The 14,591-nt window shown below is 48.1% G+C and overlaps 1 long non-coding RNA gene across 1 annotated transcript; it reads right to left on the reverse strand.

Moving 5' to 3' along the window:
• Positions 1–2,226: 2,226 nt before the first annotated feature.
• Positions 2,227–4,214, reverse strand: LOC145546758 (uncharacterized). The gene is made up of 3 exons (XR_014083239.1): positions 3,862–4,214; positions 3,456–3,632; positions 2,227–3,261 (listed from the first exon to the last, which is right to left on the reverse strand). It is a non-coding gene; the product is annotated as an uncharacterized LOC145546758 (long non-coding RNA).
• Between the last annotated feature and the right edge of the window lie 10,377 nt (positions 4,215–14,591).

The raw sequence follows: 14,591 nt of genomic DNA on the forward strand, positions 1-14,591 counted from the left end.
CCTCCATGGGGCTATGGGAGGGGAGGGTCTGGGGGAGAGACCCACCACCAGCTTTGCCAGCCCTTTCTGCTCCTCTTCATTCCCTCTTTAAGGCCTCCAGAAGCACATCTAGCTGCTCAGAACTGGGAAGTTGGTGTGTTTGCCTTGATGCCCTTGTCCTCATTCCCTCTTCAAAGGTTCCTAGCACCAGTGCCCTTGCGCCTACCAAGGCTTGTCCATCCCAGAAGGCACTGCTGCTGTGAACCTCGGCAAGCCCTTGGCAAAGTTCTCTCTCCTGGGTTGCCCTCCCTTTCAGCCAGCTGTATGTTGGGAGGTCTCATCAGTTAATTCCCACACAGGTGGTGCATTTAAAATCTCAGAAAACTTGTATTTATAGGGGAGATTTAATAGTGTCAATCTCGAAGGGTAAATTGAAGGATTAGCTCCTTATTGTGGGGTTCCCTGGGCAGGGTAGTTCTAGTGCTTGAGGGATGGAGAGAGGGAGAGAGGTAGGAGGGGAGGGAGCGAGGACTAACTGGTGGAAGGAAGGAACTGATGGGGAGTGATTTCTTATTACTTTCTCAGAATTCCATTCACCCCATAAACAGATGGCCACCTGCTCTGCCTACAAAGGCTTGGCTTTTTGGGAGCAGCTGGGCTCTTGAGTTTTCTTTGAAAAGTAAGGAAAATAAATTGTTGAAATGATGAGAAGCAGTGAAATGTAGCATTTGGGTAGGGGAATTTTTTTTTTCTTTTTCTTTCTCTCTCTCTCTTTTTTTTTTTGAGATATAATAATCCACAAACCACAACGTTTACCCTTTAAAGTGTATAATTTAGTGGTTTTTAGTGTATTCATAAAGTAGCAGAACCATCATCACTATTTAATTCCAAAACATTTTCATCACCCCACATTAGCAGTCACTCCCTATGCCCCACTGCCAACCACTAACCTACTTTCTGTTGCTATGGATTTACTTATTCTGGACATTTCATGTGAATAGAATCATGCAATCAGTGTCATTTTATGTCTGGTGTCTTTCACTTAACACAATATTTTCAAGGTTCACTCATGTTATATATGTCAGTAATTCATTCTGTTTATTGCTGGAAAATATTCCATTGGCTGGATATACCACATTTCATTTGTCATGAGGGATGTGTGGATTGTTTCCATTTTTTTGGCTATTATAAATAATATTGCTGTGTACCTTCACATAGAAGTTATTTTTTGTGGATATATGTTTTCAGTTCTCTTGAGTACCTATCTCATAGTGGAGTTGCTCGGTCATTTGGTAACTCGGTGTTTAAATTTTTGAGGAACTGCCTTGGGTTGGGGATTTTTGATAGATTTTTTCCCTGATTATAAATGTAATATATGTTCATTGTAGAAAATTTACAATATACATAAATATATTTAAGAAGCAGCTTAATTGAAGTGAAAGTCGCTCAGTTGTGTCTGACTCTTTGTGACTCTGTGGACTATACAGTCTGTGGAATTCTCCAGGCCAGAATACTGAAATGGATAGCCATTCCCTTCTCCAGGGGATCTTCCTGACCCAGGGATCGAACCCAGGTATCCCGCATTGCAGGCGGATTCTTTGCTGGCTGAGCTACCAGAGAAACCCAAGAAGCAGCTTAGATTCACTCTAATTATATTAATAACTATATTAATAACCTATTAATAGGTTAATTAATAGACCTATTAATAACTACATTTAACATCAATATATTGGTGTGTTTGCTTATGTACATCATTTAAAAATTGTACTGTGCTTAAAATATATATAGTTTTGTGTCCTAATTCTTTCACTTTACCTTCTATTATAAGCATTTTCAATGTCAATACATATTATTATAGTGTGATTCTTTCTGACCACATTCTGTCATAGTTGGATGCACCATAACTTATTTACTCAACGTGCTGTTCTTGGACATATTCTTTTCCACATTTCTGTGATTATCACAATTGGTGCAATATCCTGGTACGTAAATGTCCATCCACATCTCTGATAAGTTTTGAGATAAAATCTTAGAAGTGAAATTCTGGGTAAAAGAATGTGAGCATTTAAAAAAAAAGCTTTCACTTTGAAATAATTTTAGATTTGCAGAAAATCTGCAAAGATAATACAGCAAGTTCTCATATTCCCTTCACCCAGCTTCCTCCATGTTAGTATCTTACCAGCCAGAGTATATTTGTTGAAACTAATGAGTTAACATTGGTATGCTACTATTAACTAAACTCCAGACTTTATTTGGCTTTCACCAGTTTTCTTACTAATGTTCTTTTTTTAAAAATTCATTTATTTGTAAATTGAAGGATAATTGCTTTACAGAATTTTATTGTTTTCTGTCAAACAGCAATATGAGTCAGCCATAGGTATATTATAGCTTACTAATGTTCTTTTTCCATTCCGTGGAAAATTCAAATTCAAATTCCTATTGTATCTAGGAAATGAATACTTTTAAGGCTTTGGGGGTGTGTGTGTGTGTATGTATGTGTATGTAGAAAAGTTGTATCAATTTTTATTCTCATGGCTAGTATAGAAGGAAAAAGACTTTGCCAATCTAATAGAAATAAGAGCAAAAACAGGAATGTGACTTTAACAGGCTTTTTTCTGACCATGCCACACGGCTTGTGGGCTCTTAGTTCCCTGACCAGGGACTGAACCCAGGCCCTTGGTAATGAAAGTGGAGAATCCTAACTGCTGGACTGCCAGGGAATTTCCCTAAGATGCATTTCTTAATTGTTAGTGGGTTTAAAGATTTGTTCATATTTGGTGGCCAGTTGTACTTTTCGTTTCTGGGTTTCAATCACCTGTAGGGGTTTTTGTCCATGTCGAGGCCTTTAGCTTCCACCCAAGCTGACATCGTACCAGTGTCCGGTGAGTTTCTAGAAAGTCATCATTGCGTCCTGCCAAGTCACCAAGGCAGGGGTCCCCGGGCAGGGTGTGCCCCCCAGGCCCCCCGCTACAGGCCTGTTTCTCCCACAGAGGCCTGGCCCGGGTTGTGGAACCAGGTGACATGAGGTGTGCTCTCCAAGATTGGGCTCAACCAGTGGCCAGGAGACCAGCTGTATGCAAAGAGCAGGACAGGGCAGGCAGTGACGTGTTGTCAAGAGCTCTGTCTTGGGGTCAGGGGAATTGGATTTTGTCCTGCTTCTCTTACTATTTATGTGACCTTCAGCGAGTGCAGTCCATTTACCGAGCTCCAGTTTTTTCCCTCTGGTTAATGGGCAGAATCTCAGCGACTGAATGGACAGTTGTGAAGGCACTTGGTCAAGCGCTGTACAAATGGGTGATGTGGTCAGAGAGAACCAGGTAGTGAAGGGGACCTGAGCAGTGCCTTGTGTAGACAGTGTGAATCTCAACCCACTACCCTCCCAAGATCAACTCATTTCCACCCCTGAGCTCCCATCAGGTCTGACGGGGAGGAAATTCCACTGTGATCATTCCAGGGCCCTTCCCAGTGAGGATCACCTTGAAATCCAGGAGGCTTGTGGTGCCGGAGGAAGCGGCCTCCTGTGGGCTGTCCACTCGCTTGGGCCCCGGTGCCCTGTGAGGCTCTGCCTCTGCCTCCAGGTCATGAGTCAGGCTTCTGTGCCCAGGATCAGGTGTCTGGTCCTGAAGCTCAAAGAAGACAGATCCAAGACCTTCCTGGAATGGCAATAGAGAGGAAGAACACAACCATTTAAAAACAAGTTAATGTCCGAGAAGGTAATTTGGCCATGCTGAGAAGACACTGGAAGATCTGTTTTCTTGTCCAAATGCAGTCACAAACTTGTAGCGTGGCCTCTGGCATGTCACCCATAGTCTCTGAGAATGTTTCTTGGCTGTGCAATGAGCGGGTGGTTTCATAACCTCTACAGCAGCCGTGGACACTCACCGTCCTAGAGTCTGCCAGTCCTGGGAGGGGGCAGGTTTTCCTTTTTTGTGATGTTCCTGGCCTGTCCCAGTCCCTGTCGCATGACCTGACTAGGAGTCCTTTAGCAGCGTGGCTGACAGACTTCCTGAGGCCTGCTGTTGGTCTAATCTGTGAGGGGTGTGCAGCTCTGTATAATCTTCTTGGTAAATATGCTCTAGCTCTGGGTTGGCCAGTGTTCTCGGTACACTATCTCATTTAATTCTCATTAATGTGTGTTGGGTTGGTCCTATCTTTCATGTTATAAGAGAGGAGACAGAGGCCAGGTAGCTTTCCCACAGCTGAATGGTGACTGAGGGGCGGTACTGGCTGACTCTGAGGATTCTAGGCTAAGAATTCTAGATTCTGTGCTGAGGATTCCAGCCGACTGGGTTGTGTCCCCTCCGGGGCAGAGGGAACCTGAGGGCAAATATCCTGGGAGGCATGTGTGACCCTCCCGAGAACCAATCTGGGACAATCCTCCCGAGGTGACTCCCAGGTTCTCATGTCCCCCTGCGTCCTGAACAGATAGGGAGAAAGTATTGGGAGGAGAGTCAGGACTCTTGGGGAAGAGGGTTCTCTGAGGGTGACAGCAAGCATCTTTCAGAGTTCTGGGGTCTCTGCCTGGACAGAAGGCCCAGGACCTGCCTGCACACCCGTCCTGTAGAGGGCTCTCCTCCTTTCTCCTGTGTTTCTGCAAATGGGGTCCAGGGTACCTCCCCTGCTTCCTCCTTAGGCCAGAGTGGGGGTGACTTCTGGACTTGCATCCAGTCAGTGGGCAGACACATGCATTATCATCGTGCACCCACCAAGGGCAGTGACCCATATCTGGGGCTCACCGCCTAGAGACAGGTGCAAGCCAGCCTGCAGTGGTGCAGTGACACAGCAAGACCTCGCTTAGTGACTCTGTCACGTGAAACCCTCCACTGCCCCCACAGAGTTACTCCTACTAATTTCAACCTTTCTCCCCTTCACCTCAGGGGCTGAAAAATCGATTGTCAAAAAAGAGAAGATCTCTTATGATCCTCCAAAGATGCATTCTATCCAACTTTCCTGAAGAATTTGTTGGGAAATGGTACCTTCACCCAAATCTTAATTCAGATTTGGCGTTATATTGACTCATAAATCATGTTGGGCCATTTCTTTCCATTTGTATTTATTAAAAGCCCTTCCAAGGTGGTACTGAGCCAGGTGCTGTGAGTACAACAGAAGTTCTAAAGGCCAGCCTTTATTTTACAGGTGGAAAGAGGATACCCAGAGACACTAAGGGGCTCAGCCAAGGTCACGCAGCCACTTAGGTTCCTGCCTTTTGGCCCCGTTGCTCTTTCGACAGCATCTTATGCAACTTACACTCTGGTTGGAGATGCAGGAAAGGCACCTGTGGAACAATTACAGAACTCTCACGGGGAGGAGAGTTCCCCTTACTGGTGATTTCCCACCCACAGTGGGCTTGTTGCCAGTGTTTTTATGTTGTTTACTTACATATGCTTGTCTAGGGGGAGGGGTTGTAATTTTCTTTTGAGACACTGGGAAATCCCGTACTTTTAAAAAATTCGGTGAAATCTAATTCTTATATTTTTGTCCAGTTTGTGCTTCTTCAGTGTGTGTGTTTGTGTATTTGGTATTCTAGCACTTTCTGTCCTCAGATGATTTCACATAGGCTGATCTGGGTGAGGGCTCGCTGTGTGTGCTTTACATGGGGCACAAGGACAGAGGCAGAGCAGAGTGGGCATGAAGCGTGGGGAAGAGGCAGCCGGTGTCCATGAGGAAAGGAGGCCTCACGCCATCTTCCTCTCCGGGATGCTCCAGACCTGGAGGGAGAAGGGGGTCTGTCTGCCATGGTTGTGCCCTGGTGGGGTGAGGTGGCGTCTCTGGATAAAAGGAAAGAGGTCTGATAAGAAGTTTCCTTAACCCAGAGATGTATAGGTTTTGGAAGGAGCCTGACAGTGTCAGTGTCACTCATTCATTCGTTCAAGTAATTCTGGAGAAGATTCAACAAATAATGATATAAAATCACCTCTGGGCAAAGACCCAGCGTCAAGTTCCAGAAGGGACGTGTTTCATATCTGAGGGTATGTCTTGGTTTTGTTCTGTCCTCTCTATGAAAGAATCAGTCTGCTCTGGGCCCATGGCCTGCCTGGGGGCTCCCACTCTGCCTCAAGGCCCCAGAGAGACTCCTGGCTGGGGCCTGGCTTCTTGGGGCTGGGGTGGGGGTGAAGGCTGCCCTGCACACTGCTACCTTCTCAAGATCCGATTGGAGGGAGCGACGTGCCATGGGGCTGGCCTGGCTCCCAAGAAAAAGTGCCACCGCAGCTCCTCTGAGAGGCCAGGGGGCCGGGAGCAGGGCTTGGAGGATTGTGGGCTCCCAGTCCTCCCTGATGTACCCCTGACCTTCTGTCAGAGAAGATGAAAGCAACCAGGCCCACTGTCCAGAAATAAAACCAGGTCTGGCTCTCACGAGAGACCAGAAGAGAGTGTAAAGATGGAGACCAGGGGACCCGGGCACAGGCTGGGGCACCCGCCTCAGGGGTCTCTGTCCTGGGTTGGGCTGCCCCTGGCCACATGGTGGAGTTAGACAGGACGGGTGGGTCACATTTCTGACTCCTGTCTCTTTGGAGCTGTGAATTGAACAGATTTTATCTTGCTTGTTTTGACCCTTCATGAAGCAACAGCTGGAGGTGGGGCAGAGAGAGTGCAGGTTCTTCTTTTGGCCCATTTAGCAACTTCCTGTCGTTTTTGAGCAAGGACAGGTATAACCCCTTGTGCCCTGAGGCACACCGGCCCCAACATACGCTCGGCCTCAAGGTCATCTACTGACCCTGGCTCAGTCCAGTCAAAGGGAAATTCATTGTTTGTGGGGAAGCATGGACATTAAATACGCCACTGAGGCTGGGCCCTACCATCTCCTGTTTGATTACTTCCAATTTACTTTGATTCATGGACCTAACATTCCAGGTTCCTATGCAATATTGCTCTTTACAGCATTGGACTTTACTTTCATCACCAGTCACATCCACAGCTGGGTGTTGTTTTTGCTTTGGCTCCATCTCTTCATTCTTTCTGGAGTTATTTCTCCACTGATCTCCGGTAGCATATTGGGCACCTACCAACCTGGGGAGTTCATCTTTCAGTGTCCTATCTTTTTGCCTTTCATACTGTTCATGGGGTTCTCAAGGCAAGAATATTGAAGTGCTTTGCCATTCCCTTCTCCAGTGGACCACGTTTTGTCAGAACGCTCCAGCATGACCCATCCGTCTTGGGTGGCCCTACACAGCATGGGTCATACTTTCATTGAATTAGACAAGGCTGTGGTCTATGTGATCAGATTGTTTAGCTTTCTGTGATTGTGGTTTTCATTCTGTCTGCCCTCTGATGGATAAGGATAAGAGGCTTATGGAAGCTTCCTGATGGGAGAGACTGGCTGAGGGGGAAACTGGGTCTTGTTCTGATGGGCGGGGCCATGCTCAGTAAATCTTTAATCCAATTTTCTGTTAATGGGCAGGGCTGTGTTCCCTCCCTGTTGTTTGACCTGAGGCCAAACTATGGTGGAGGTAATGAAAATAATGGCCTCCTTCAAAAGGTGCCATGCATGCGCTGCTACACTCAGTGCCCCTGACCCTGCACCAGGCCACCGCTGACCCATACCTCAGCGGGAGACTCCTGGACACTCATGGGCAAGTCTGGGTCAGTCTCTTGTGGGGTCACTGCTCCTTTCTCCTGGGTCCTGGTGTGCACAAGGTTTTTGTTTGTGCCCTCCAAGAGTCTATTTCCCCAGTCCTATGTAAGTTTTGGTGGCTCTATGGTGGGGTTGATGCTGACCTCCTCCAAGAGGGCTTATGCCATAACCACACCTGCTGCACCCAGAGCCCCTGCCCCTGAAGCAGGCCACTGCTGACCCGTACCTCCACAGGAGACACTCAAACACTCAAACACAGGTCTGGCTCGGTCTCTGTGGAGTTTCCTGGTGTGCATACGGCTTTGTTTGAGCCCTCTGATTGTCTCTGGTGGGTATAGGGTTTGATTCTAAATGTGATTTCGCCCCTCCTACCATCTTGCTGGGACTTCTCCTTTGCCCTTGGATGTGGAGTATATTTTTTGGTGGAACCCAACATTCTCCTGTTGATGGTTGTTCAGCAGTGAGCTGTAATTTTGGAGTTCTCACAGGAGAAGATGAGCACACATCCTTCTACTCCGCCATCTTAAAAATAAACGTTAGGTCTGAACTGAACTGAGGCCGGGCCCAACTGATCAGTTATTCAGCAAATAATTTTGGGCATCTACTTTGTGCTTGTCACAGTGAGGGGCCTCCAGGCTCACGTCTCCTTCAAGCTTCACTCCTTTCCCCTTTATCACTCAGCAAGGCCCACACTTTACCAATGATGACATGGCACCCCAGGGAGAAAAACCACAGACTTGCCCTCTGCCTCTGAGTGAGGCGTGTGGCAAATTCTAGTGTATCTGCTATAGAGCCTTCCTCAAGTAATTCTGGGTGCTTTCCAAACTCAGCAATTCCCTAAAGGAGGGGGAGGGGGCAGGGAATTTTCCAGGGTAAGGAACAGCACATGCAAGGGGCCTGCGGTGGAAGGTAACAAGGGCCCTTCAAAGCCCTGAAGGAACGCAGTGTGACGGGAAGAAAAGGGGACTTTGCAGGTTGGGCTCCTCCTGGGCAAGTGGGGCCTCTCTGTGAGCCTCCTCTTGATCCGCCCACTTCACCTAGGGCACCCCTTTCTTTCCGCAGATCTCAAATGTGGAAAGCCTTCTCTGAGTACCTGGAGGCAGTCAGGTCCTCTGTTAATGCCCGCTTATACTTCCTCTCAGGACCCTAGTGTCTCGTCAGAGGGAGCTCTGCCCTTCAGGGATGGGGGTCTTCAACCTTCTGTGGCCTCTGGCTGGGGTGGACCCTGCCTGAGGGTCAAGCCTTAGGCTGGAATCGCCCTGAGGGGAGCACTGGCAGGAGAGTTAGCCCTGCTCTGTGCCTAGGGTTAGCCCTGCTCCAGGGGCTCAGGGGGCCATCAGGCACAGGGCTACAGGGCCGCCAGCTGACGGGGGATGTGACAGGACTGCAAACGTGCTGTCAGTCCACGACCCCACATCCTGGGAGCAGCCTGGCCTCGTGGCGCTGTGCCCTCCTCAGCCACCCAACATTGTCATGACGTAGAACTGTTCCACCTCTGCTCTAAAACAGTCCCCACACTCTGATCCCAGCTTTCTCCCTCACAGAGTTTTTATCTGTGACTCCATCCGTCCTCAACCTCACAGAGTTCCCCAGCACCCGCCCTAGCCCATCCTCCCCTCCCATTCCCAGAGGCCCAGACCCTTTCATCACATCAGGCACCCTCTTCCCCCAACCTGCCACCCCCTGCTCTTCTGTCCTTCCACTGCCCGTGACTGGGCTAGACATCTGGCCCAGGACAGACCAGCCTCCCGCTATCCTCGTTCCCCCGTGGGGGGACTGAAGTGATTACAGACTCCAGGCCTCCACACGCAGCCACACCTCAGGCCTCAGCATTAGTCTCCTTCTCCCCTGGAACTGTTCCAAGCCCTCCCCACCATCCTCCACCCATCAGCTCTCCACCACATGCCTGCCAAACAACCCCAACCCCACGTCTCTGAGAGATGGGGAGCCCCTGCTGTGGCCGTCATGGAGGCACACTGCTCAGTCCTCGAAGCGAGGCCGAGGGGTGTGAGGGGAGCTGCACCCAAGCTGTAGCCAGTGCTGAGGCCGCGGGGCAGGGAGGGGCCCCCCACTTCTTCCCCAGGTGTGAGGTGTCTCCTGCCTGCTCTCAGCCTTCTCTGCCTGCTCCTGCTCCCCCTTCCTCTCTCTCACAGCTGTCTCCCCACTGAATCTCATCACTCCTAACTCCATTCAGCATCTGCTTCCCAGGGAATCTGGACGGACACACTGCCTTCCTGGCTTGCCTTGATGTTCCCCTGCACACCTTCTGAGACACAGCTTCTTGCCCGCCCAAGGCTAACCCTTCCAGCGGGCTGTGGACGCCTCCCTCATTCGTCCCCCTCAGGCCCCACACTTCTGGGAGCCAGCGCCCTCTCTTCCCAACCTTCTCCTTCCCTCCACTGCCCTGCCCTTGTCCTCACCAGCTGGCCTTCCCTCGACCCATGTCTCTGGGCCACCAAATTGCTAAAATGTTCAGCAATAACTTCCATCCTTCCCACCCTTGGCTGGTGCTAAGCGTGCCCGCCTCCCGGAATTGTTGCCCCTTCTGTCTCTCTGTCCCCCACCCTGCTTTCGGCCTCCTGCCTCTCTCACTGCTTCTCCATCTCCGGGCCCATGGACGCCCCTCCAATGCTGGTGTCCCCAGGCCTGAGGTGGGGTCCTCGGCCCAGCCAGTTCCCTCTCCAAGGGGAGATGGTTCCTAAATACTGATCTGTTGATGACTCTCAAATTCCATCTTTCAATCATGACTTTTTCCTGAAGTCCAGATTCTAATATCCAACTGACAAAGGGACTTTTCCATTTGGTTGAACATCAACCTCAAACCCAGACACCCCAGGATGAGTTCATAGTCGCCCCACAAAATCATTCCTCTGGGGTCTCCAGAGAGTGCTGCCACTGTCCTCCAAGTCACCCAGGCCAGGAACCGGGCAGCCCCCTCAGTCATCCTTTCCAGGTGGTCACCAGGTACTCCTGCATTCCTTCCCAAGCTGTCCACTCCTCTCCCCAGAATCACTGTACCTTAAGCATTTTTTAATTATACTTCTGATTCCATCACTTAACCCTGTACTCTGTATCTCTCCATTATATTTCTCAAATTGATCCTTCAGAAAGGCCTGTAATTCTGGATAAGGAAGAATTTCATTGCTCCCTGTTGCCTTCATCACCATTTATCAAATTTTCTCTATGTGCTGATTAAAATCCCTCTGGATCATGCCTTTCTCTATGGGCTTCTCTTGACCCTTGAGGGCTAACCAGACTGAATCACACAGTGGTTTCTGGCCTGGGTTCCTCAGTGGATGGAGAAGCCCTTCACCAAGATGGTAGCCCTGGAGTGGAGCAAGTTTGAGAGCAAGAAAATTAGTTCAGTTTTGCCTACAAGATAGGACCTGAAATTTATACACTGGAAGGGGCCATCAGGCTGGGAGAACTTTCTGGAGATCCCGTTCAAGGCAGAGCTGAGGGGAGGGGTCAGATCCACATATGTTCAGATCAGATCGGCTCCGAAGGACTAAATTCCTAAATTTTTAGGAACTTTGTGAGGCAGTTGTTAAACCTAGCTATTATTAAAAAGTTAAGCTAAATAAAATTACAATGAAATAAGTTCTGTTAAAAACAAAGATAAATACTCAAAACTCATCATCTCCTAAGAATTTTACTAGGTTTTACTGTTTATGCTTTTTTTTTTTACCTCTTATGTCTGTGGAAATACTATATAATGTTGTGTTACTGTGCTTTTCTTCCCAGCTCTGCATTCAGTGACATCCCGTTGGTAGCTTGAAACTGGCCTTTGTGGGAATATTTACACCATTGAAATTCATAAATACTACAAATCAGAGCTTGATTTATTGTATTGTTGACTATCTAGACATAAGAAATTTATAAAGGAAATGTTAACAAGGCAGATTAAATTAAATTTAAATGTATGTTTTGCCAGTAGCCCCTACATTATGAATGGTGCAAAAAAATTTGAACACATGTTCTTCCAGTATTCAAAAACTATTATCTGATTCAACAGGGACATAGGTCCCACCATAGACAAATGAGTGAAATTCCAACATATATTCTTATTGTTTCACTTTTTTCTTACTAGATAGCACAAACAAAAATATCAACCACCATTCATGATGGAACTACACTCACTTTTCAATTATAATTTTAGGTTGGTTATGGAGTCAGGGGGTTGGTAAAAATCAATGAAAGCATTCTATAAGACTCCATTTGCTATATTCAGTTGAAAATAAAGAATACAGTATTTTTACTATTATTTATAAATTGCTAAACATCTTTTATGTTAATAAAATTTATAATAAACTCATATACGTGTATATATGCATACATTATTTTCTCTAGCAGGTCTGTTGTTTAATGTTTATCAGCACACCACAGGGCAAATTTCCTTAGGCTGAGGAGTCATCAGGACTTGACTCTTTGGAAGGATGCTCAGAAGAGGGAGGGAATGATCGGTGGAAAGAAGCTCTGTCAATGTAGAGGGGAGGGGTGAGTGAGTGAGACTCAGGTGGAGGGATTAGTCTGATGGGCACAGAGTCTCCGAGAAAGGAGTGGGAGTGGACATAACCTGGGGCTTACTATTCTCTCTGCCTTGTAGGATGCAAGCCATCTTCTGAGAGCATGAGACAGAGAGGAAGCAAGGAACTGAGGTGGTTTGGCTGCAGTGGTCGGTGAGGGGCAGAGAAGGGACCTGCGAGGATGAGGCTGACTCAGAAAGACAGGGGACCAGGACAGCAGAATCCTAACCCTGAGCGTCAGAAGCAGGGGTGTCAACCAGGTTCCAGTTCTGGGTCCCTCCCTGCAGGACAGATTGTTTTATTAATCTCCCAGGATGATTCCAAGAGGAAACAGGCTGGGAGAGGCTAAGTCCTTTGTCCATGGCCCACAGCTGCTTAGTGGCCAAGTTGGGATCTGAATGTAAGCAGGGTGGATCCATAGACAAGGAGCCTGCATAGCAGTGCTTGTCACCTTAGCAAAGCCCTTCAGACTGTGCAAATTGGAAGTGCCCTGGGAGAGAGGTTGGCAGTGCAGGTGTGGCACGTGTCAAGGGCTCAAATGCATTGCCTGGCAAACAAGCCTGGCAAAATCACCTCACATGTCTGGTCCCAGCCTAGCATCTACCTCCCAGCATGCTCCTGACATCACTCCACAGTGTCTACGAAGGATATTTTTTTATTACAACAAATAGGAGCTTGTGTTATTTTTTATATTTTTGTTATTTTCTTTTGTAATAATTCATTTTTATTGTATTTTTAAAAAGTAAAGTATAGGACGGATTGTACATGCACAAAATTGGGCCTTCACTTTCATACATTTGAGAAGCACTGTCCTAACCCACCCTTCTAATCATGCTGCTCCCTTGCAGGAAACCCTTAGGGATCCCCACTGGCTACAGCAGAGGTTTTAAATGATGGGGGCAGGGGACCAGTTCATGGTTGGGAGCTTAATTTAGTGTGTCATTACCAGCATTTAAAAAAGAAAAAGTGGAGTTAAAAAGAAAAAGTGGAGTAAAATAGAAAACATGAATGTATCACATATGGTAAATTCATTTTGCTTATATATATGTATATAATATTTATTTGTGGGCTTCCCTGGTAGCTCAGCTGGTAAAGAATCTGCCTGCAGTTCAGGAGACCCGGTTCGATTCCTGTCTTGGGAAGATCCCCTGGAGAAGGGATAAGCCACCCACTCCAGTATACTTGGGCTTCCCTGGTGGCTCAGATGGTAAAGAATCTGCCTGCAGTGTGGGAGACCTGGGTTCGATCCCTGGGTTGGGATGATCCCCTGGAGGAGGGCAAGGCAACCCACTCTAGTATTCTTGCCTGGAGAATCCCCATGGACAGAGGAGCCTGGTGGGCTATAGTCCATGGGGTTGGGAAGAGTTGGACACAACTGAGTGACTAAGCACATACACATATGTAGATGTATTTTTCATATGTTATAATGCATATGTATGCTGGAGTATGATGAAAAATGTCTTCCTTACTATGATCACGGTAACAGGTTTGAATAACACCAGTCTACCTGGTAAAGACAGCACTGCTAGTCTGACTTGCAAAGTCACAGAGGAGAGGCAATTGTTGAGGGAGAGCAGGTAGTGCTTCCGGGGAAAAGAGTGAAGGTGAGCAGGGTCTAGAGGATGGATGAGCAGAGGGAATGATAGGAGCAAAGACCCTCAAAGACCACATCCTTCATGCTTAGATCGTGCTGGTGCTCCAACTAGGAACTGGACTGGCCCTGGCTTCTGGAAGCTTGCAGATGGCATGAAGACTACAGTCCCTGTGATGGGAGCTTAGAGGAGGGAGCCCTTAAGTCTGTCAGGGAAATCAAGGAAGACTTCCAGGAGGTGGCAGTAGCTTAGCTGACTTCTGAGAGAAGAGATAGAGTTCACCTGAAGAACAGGGCTGTGGGGAAGGCTTGCCCAGCCAAGCGAGAGCCTTGTGAAAAGGCATGAAAAAGCCTCTCATGTTTGGGGAACTGCAAGTCATTTGGTATAGGTGGACCATGAGCTACAGAGGGGCCTCACATGCTCTGCTGAGAGTCAGGATTTTGTTTTGGCCTGAGGAGCCATGGAGGAATTGGGGGCAGAAGAATGACATGAGGAGCCTTCTATCTCAGGACCCTGGCATCCCCAGGAGAGTGGATTACCAGGGAGGGGACAGCTGGGATGGAGACCTGTGGGACAACTATTACAGTAGTTGGGCTTGAAGTAGGGCAGCGGTGGTGTCGAGGGCAGATGGACCTGGGATGGGGGTGGGGATGGAGGTGGGGGTGTGGGAGTTGGGGTTGGGACTCAAGAGGAGCCAGGAGAGGAGGCGGGAGGTGAGGATGAATGATTTGGAAACTGGCTCCATGGTGGTGTCTTTTGCCCAGATAAAGAAAGAATTCATGAGGCAGAGCAGGTCTGGGAAGACAATGTGTTTAGTGTTGAAAGTGGACTTGTGGGGTGCACGTGGCAGTGGAGCAGAGAGTTAGGTCAGGGGTACAGGCTGGGGAGAGTGTAGAACGACAGGGGAAGGGCGGTAGAGGG

This window comes from Giraffa tippelskirchi, chromosome 4 (genome assembly GCF_054371585.1).
Source record: "Giraffa tippelskirchi isolate mGirTip1 chromosome 4, T2T-mGirTip1v1.2.pri, whole genome shotgun sequence".
In the NCBI taxonomy this organism is placed as follows: Eukaryota; Metazoa; Chordata; class Mammalia; order Artiodactyla; family Giraffidae; genus Giraffa; species Giraffa tippelskirchi.